This window comes from Micrasema longulum, unplaced genomic scaffold (genome assembly GCF_059751315.1).
Source record: "Micrasema longulum isolate JH-2025_06_02 unplaced genomic scaffold, ASM5975131v1 h1tg002185l, whole genome shotgun sequence".
NCBI classification, from domain to species: Eukaryota; Metazoa; Arthropoda; class Insecta; order Trichoptera; family Brachycentridae; genus Micrasema; species Micrasema longulum.
Window position 1 is genome coordinate 131,341 of NW_028279350.1, and position 7,713 is coordinate 139,053.

The window sequence follows — 7,713 nt, forward strand, 5'->3', positions numbered from 1 at the left end:
TACTGAAGTTGAGATATTTATTTTTCTGTGTATACTTTGTACCCTTGTATTTTTTTATATATTATTTCAAAGAACCGGACATTTGTCCTGTGTTAAGATCCGAGTTTAGTTTATTGTTTCTTGTCCTAGGATGTCACATATAATTTAATTTATTGAGGAAGAGAAATCTCGTAATTGTTTGAAAAGGTCTTAGATATATTTTGTTTGGCACTAAAATATATCAGTATTTTTTGTAGAATGTAATCGAAATAGGTTTTGGAAAGCTTGTGAGAGAGGAACAAGCTTCTTGAAGTCTGCAAGTGCGCTTGTAGAGTTGCTGACGGAAAGTTAGACCGTAGCAGGCGAGGAGTGTACGCTTCCTCGAGTGCTACGTGTATTAGGTAAATGTGGTTACCTACGTAATCATTTAAAGGAACTGCAGTTATCTTTTAGGATAGTTGCAATAATTATTATTTCTGTGACATTCAATAGTGAGCCTCTAGAGACGATGACGGAAGATTCTAAGTGACAGGCGAGGCTTGTACGCATCCTCGAGTGTTACGAGTTGCGAGTGTGAGGGTGTGATTGCCCTGTGGTTTTATTTGAGCTGATTTGTTTGTTTAATGACTACGTGCCCGCTCAACTTTTTCAGACTGTTTTCTATTGTAATTTATGTGACATTGCGGAATTTAGAAAATAAATAATATTTTGAAGAAACTGTGTGTCTTTTTCCACGTTCGCATGTCACCCGCGATTGGCGAGACCGTCGAAGCGAGAACCCTGCACCAGCTGGCGTGAACAATACCCTTTCATCGCTCTAATTGTCTTACCTCCTCTTTCACAGTAGTAGCTGCGCGATTGTGGAATAATCTATCCGATAATGTTAGAGACGCCTCTTCTTTATTTACATTTAAGTTATTATTAAAATGTCACTTTCTAAATATTTAAGTTGTTCCTTTATCCTACTTCTTTCCTTCCCATCCCCTTTCCTGTCTTCATAGTATAGTGTTAATTTTTTTATTTTTTTTATTTTGTTAATCTTTGTTTTTAATTTCATATAAATCGTAAGCTTCAATATGTTAATGTAGTTATGCTTTTCTTGAAACTAAACGGTTTAGGTAGAGAAATAATTATAGATGTAAAAACATGGACAGAAGGTTATTTTACACGGTGTGAAAAATGTTACTATTTGTTTATTTGTTTAAATTTAATGTTGTGCACACAGTGCTATGTTAATATAAATCTAGACAATATTACGAACAAAAAATAAACCTAACACAGCACCAATTACGTACACAACACAATATATGAAACAACTATCTAACAGTACAACAAGATGTAAGAAAAATTTGTGCTTTGTGTGAATTTACTAGCGATTGTGTTTTTATTGTTGTGAGTATGAAATGTAGTGCGTGGAGTGAGGTGTATGGAGTGATGTGTATAAGATGTGGTGTTTATATACTCTTTACAACATCGTAACGGGGATCATTTGTTCCATCGAACTACAAAATAACGACTCTCTTCCGCTCTCGGAAGGCAAAGTAAAGAGAAAATCAAACTGAAAAAAAAAACGACCCACGTGGACCCGCCGACTTGGGCGTTGATTCGCTTCATCATCCAGCACAAAACGAGGGTCGATCGATACGCTGATGCCGAGAGCGACGCGAATATCTGCAAGGGAGAGGAACTTGGTAAAATTACAGATGCATTAGAGCGCAATGGATATGAGAATCAGCGTGTCCACCAAATTGTAAAATCGCAAGCTGCGAAGAAAACGGTCGGAGCATGGCGCGCGGCGAGTCGCAGGTCGCAGCAGAGCAGAGTACGGGATATGGCGTGCCCGTATGAAGACAGCGCGGCGTGTGTGGGGATAAATGGATCATTTACACCGCGGTTCGACATTCCCGAAGGAGTCGAACGTGAATGTGTGTATGAATGGCCGTTTCCCCGTAAAAGTAAACAGAAAGAATAGCATCACATCACTCGGATCAGCGTCAGAGCATACAGATCTCGCTTCCTTTCCATTCATACTAAAAACTTCCTAAAAACATGGTATAAAACTATGTATTGGTTTTCGAAATAAATAAATAAGTGATCTTTCGTTTTTAGTATTTTTAATTTCTCATTTACACTTAATTTTTTCAAAATAAAATTGCGCGATTTTTCTTTTTGTTATTAGAAAACAGAATGCATAAATGGACACAGATGCTGACCATGCGCTGGAATAAAAATATAAGCCTAAACATAATTTTACGTGGAACACCTCAAGCTTTTTATCTAATCTTCTCCTTCTTCTTCGTCGAATTCCCCCTCTTCCTCCGCGCTGGCCTCCTGGTACTGCTGGTATTCCGAGACCAAGTCATTCATATTACTCTCCGCCTCCGTGAACTCCATTTCGTCCATTCCTTCTCCAGTGTACCAATGCAAGAAAGCCTTGCGCCTGAACATCGCCGTGAATTGCTCGGACACTCGCTTGAACAACTCTTGGATCGCGGTGGAGTTTCCTATGAACGTCGCGGACATCTTCAGACCTCTCGGCGGGATATCGCAAACGGCAGTTTTCACATTGTTGGGTATCCATTCGGCGAAATACGAAGAGTTCTTGTTTTGGATATTGAGCATCTGCTCGTCGACTTCCTTCATGGACATCCTCCCTCGGAAAATGGCAGCCACCGTCAGGTATCGACCGTGTCGCGGGTCGCAGGCGGCCATCATGTTCTTCGCGTCGAACATCTGCTGCGTCAACTCGGGAACTGTCAGAGCTCGGTACTGCTGGCTGCCTCGAGAAGTCAGCGGTACGAAACCGAGGATGAAGAAGTGCAGACGGGGAAAGGGCACCATGTTGACTGCCAGCTTCCGCAGATCCGCGTTCAGTTGGCCGGGGAAACGAAGGCAGGTGGTCACGCCGGACATCGTGGCGGAAACCAGGTGGTTGAGGTCGCCGTAGGTGGGCGTGGCCAGCTTCAGAGTCCGGAAACAGATGTCGTACAGCGCTTCGTTATCGATACAGAAGCTTTCGTCCGTGTTCTCCACCAGCTGATGGACGGACAGGGTGGCGTTGTACGGCTCCACGACCGTGTCGGACACCTTGGGCGAGGGCACCACACTGAACGTGTTCATGATGCGGTCCGGGTACTCCTCCCTGATCTTGGAGATGAGCAGAGTCCCCAGCCCGGCGCCGGTGCCTCCCCCGAGCGAGTGGGTCATCTGGAAGCCCTGCAGGCAGTCGCAGCCCTCGGCCTCCTTGCGGACGACGTCCAGCACCGAGTCCACGAGCTCCGCGCCCTCCGTGTAGTGGCCCTTGGCCCAGTTGTTCCCGGCGCCGGACTGGCCGAACACGAAGTTGTCCGGCCGGAAGATCTGGCCGAAGGGGCCGGAGCGCACCGAGTCCATGGTGCCCGGCTCCAGGTCCACGAGCACCGCCCGGGGCACGTACTTGCCGGCGATGGCCTCGTTGTAGTACACGTTGATGCGCTCCAGCTGCAGGTCCGAGTCTCCGCAGTACGTGCCGGTGGGTTCTATCCCGTGCTCGTCGGAAATCACCTCCCAAAACTTGGCCCCGATCTGGTTCCCGCACTGGCCGGCCTGAATGTGGACGATTTCGCGCATTTTGCCGCTTATATTTATATTAATGGATCACAAAATAGATTATTTATAATTTTACAAAACTAACAGAACACCGAAAATCCAACCTCCAGTGCCTGAAGATTTCGTTTTAATGAAGAAATTTTCTCGATTTTTCCCCTGTGATTTTTTGTTATTTAAATATTTCAATTTTGGAATATTTTTTACGATAGAAAATTACGAACCTATTATAGTTTATTCGTAAGTACTCGTACATGTGGGTAACTCGTTTTCGGCCGATATTATCACGTTTTGGTAAAAGGTCTAAACAATAATCGCATAGTAAAATATTATTCATTTGTTTTGAATCCTAAAATAATGCACACACGAACATATTCTACGTATTATATTATACGTGCGCTTAGACGATCTTTTTAATCCTTCGTCATTCTTCATATCGTCATCATACACAGCACACATCCAATGAATCTTTGAAACATCGTATTGTAGTGATAAACGACACTATTAGCTAGAATGAACTAACTAGAATCTGCGTGGCCGGTGTGGGTCGTACGGGAGAACGGGAGAACGGGAGAACGAGAGACGGGAGTCTGCCGCACGCTGCCCATTATGTATTGTATAGTACGGAAGGATTTCGCCGCGCCGCGCCGCGCCGCGCTTCAGTCGAGCTTCTTCCAAAATGCCGTGGGCATTCTTCTGCGAAACAGCATTACTAGTTTAAACATATTTGTGTTTAAAGGTTTACTAGGCATAAACAAATCATTTTCATTATCAACTATCGTTTTGTTTTTTACATTTTTTCTTTCAGGGATGTCAGTATCCTCGGTAGAGGGGATGCCAGCACACCAACTTTGAAACTCTTGTGGATTTTTTCCTTATTCCCTGAACGGATTTATATAAATTGACTTATCGTGAAAATTAATTTGGCCTGGAGTGGAGATAGGACTGTTGTAGGTCACAGGGCATTTACTGAACAATATTACTTTATCATAAAGTAAAAACAGCCAAATGCTTTTTCGCAAAATGCCCACGATGTGTTCTGTCCTCTAGCCGACCCGCGACTTCCGCTTTCGCGAGGCGGATGGGGTTAGGGTGAAGGATGGAGTATTTTCGCTTTCGTTATTTAATCGAAATTAGTAAAAATACGATATATTGTGCCTTTAAAAGCACTATGTACACATACACACATCGACACCCTAATTTGTACATCCATACATAATGTATTTTAATTTATCGAACCTTTCTTAATTTTATTGAGATTCTTAATTATTTTTCTCGGTCGACATAACTCGACGTTAAACCAGAATTCGGCATTTTCTCGAGTTTTCTTGTTATCTTATCGCGCAGATGATAACAGCGATCGTTGCAAATAATCAACTGATAGTGGAAAGCGGCAGGTATAATAATGTATGCGCTTGTGATTTTTTACATTGGAGTTATCGGCGGAGTCAATTCGAGTATCCGATTCTAGATCGTAATCAATCATATCACGCAATCGAAACAGGGTTAGAACGTTCTATTTATTTCACCAATATTGGCAACATAGTATTTTTTATTTGAAAATTTATTTATAAACCCTTACGGATTATTACATTCATTTTACATAGAATAATGTATACATTTTTCAATCATACTCTGTTGTTCAAAATAATATTTTTTACGTCTTTTGAAAAATTTGTCCGAGTCTTTTTTTTAGTTTTGTCTAGTAGTTTATTGTATAATTTCAGTCCCTGGTTCATTAGTCTTGATTGTCCTTGTCTTGTTTTAGAAAGTTGTATATGGTATTTGTCTGATATTCTCGTATTATGTCCATGTTGACTACAATTTTTTACAAGTTGCAGTTCTTCGTCTACAATTATATTAGTGGCTAATTTATGAATAAATTTTAATGATTCTAGTTAAAAGAGTTCAGTTATATGAACTCGAGACTCGAGAGACTGGACACAGGACCGTGGAAGGTGGTGTGGAGTGTGGAATGTGGAGCGATGTGACGTGCTCGGTGCGTATCGTTCAGCTTCAGGGCCTCGGGGCTCGGGGCTCGGGGCTCGGGGTTGCCGCGTGACTAGCGGCTGGGCTGGGGGCTACTAGGATCACCGCACTCTCCCAGATTAGGTCGGACCGGTACTATCTGCCGGCCGTGTCCGGGCGGGGCGCGGAGTTTCCCGCGAATTTTGTCGGTATATAATATATATTTTGTATCTAATCAATTGATTTCTGTAAAAATTCCACCTGTTTGCATTAAAAATAATCCACGATCGATAAACGTAATGCGTAGGTCTACCGTCTGTAGTATCTATTATCTATGGCCGTGGCTGGGAAATATTTAGATATCTGCTCTACAAGTATCGGGTGCGGTAATAATTAGTACCGTTAGCAGCGCGCTGCCTTCCCTTCGAATATCGCTGCAGTGCCCTATGCCCCTATGCCCCATGACCACTGACCACCGGGTGCGGATAAAGCCCGCCTCAGCATTTTAAACTTGACCAGGCTTACGAGGAGATGATGACTTTTGAAATATAATGTATTTAACGCCAGAGTAGAGAGTACCCGCGCAGAAATGTTTACATCACTCCTCGTGTGGCCTACTAATATACGATTTAGTTTATTGTTCCGGGTATTTTTTTAAATAAAAAAGACACTAATCATAAAATACACTTTTATTTAAAGATAAAAATCACAACATAATGTTTTATAACATAGAGAAAAATTTAACATAATCTCCAATTCTAGGAACGTGGTGGAAAAACCGTATTTAAAGATTTATGCAAACTCTTAAAAAAAAAACTTAGGAATCAGTCGCTTCGTCACTCGAGTACATATAACAGCCTGATGATCCGGACATAGCTATTTCCCACGTATTTTTTTTATTTTTTTAATTTTGTTTTTTCAGAAAAATACAATTTTACAAATTTTTTTTGTAGACTAATGAAATTATTTGTTGAATCCTCGTCATTTTGTTTACCATTTTTTTAAATTAAATGTTTAAGTAACCAAAAACTATTCTTGAATATAACAAATATTTCTTGAGACTGTATTTACAATTCAGTATTTTTGTATGAAAGGGCGATCACTCACTCTAAATAAAATTAAAAGTTCAACCTTCCCTGTTTAACTGCAACTAGAGAACTTTTTAAACAAACTAAGCAATTAAATATAACTGAACTCTTTCAACTAGAATCAGTAAAATTTATCCATAAATTAGCCACTAATGTAATTGTAGACAAAGAACTAAAACGAGTAAAAAATTGTAGTCAACATGGACATAATACGAGAATATCAGACAAATACCATATACAACTTTCTAAAACAAGACAAGGACAATCAAGACTAATGAACCAGGGACTGAAATTATACAATAAACTACCAGACAAAACTAAACAAAAGACTCGGACAAACTTTTCAAAAGATGTAAAAAATATTATTTTGAACAACAGAGTATAAATGAAAAATGTATATATTATTTTATGTAAAATGAATGTAATAATCCGTAAGGGTTTATAAATAAATTTTCAAATTAAAAAAAAAAACGCTCGCGTGGACTTCTGTGGTAGATTTAGTCCCAACGATTTATCTCCGAATGGAATACTCTAGGACAGCGGTGCCCGTATCTCTTCTGGTAAAACGAACGCAGAATTAGAAAATCATACGATTTTGCTATTTCAAAACGAATGTTTTTTTTAAATCGCGCAACAATAAAAAAACATAAATTTAAAAAAATATATATTTTTTAAAGGTATTTCTGTTAAAAAATATCATCATCGTTCCCTTTGGTGCATAGGGCACTGCATTAGTACTCCAATCGCAGCGTATCTTGATCATTTTCGTTACATGAAGGTAAGATGATCAGTCTTACGCTTCAGGTACCAGTCCAGGGACTATGAAATATTCTAGTGTCAAAACACCCATTTTTAATAAATATTTTACATCAACCATGTCGGGAATCGAACCCGAGACCTCTTGCATGGCAGGCTAACGCGCTGACCATTACACCACGAGGCCAAAAAAAAATATACTCAGTAACTAAAATATAATTACTTTTAGACCGGCAGATTACGCCATTTCAAATTTAGAATCTATTATCTTAGGTATCTGGGATCTCAATAAAGACTAAGTAGTGAACTAAAATTTATAGTTATAATTTGAAGATAA

At 40.1% G+C, this 7,713-nt stretch overlaps 1 pseudogene; it reads right to left on the minus strand.

Annotated features, from left to right (window-relative positions):
• Positions 1-2,080: 2,080 nt before the first annotated feature.
• LOC148272798 (tubulin beta chain pseudogene) lies at positions 2,081-3,708 on the minus strand (annotated as a pseudogene).
• Positions 3,709-7,713: the final 4,005 nt, after the last annotated feature.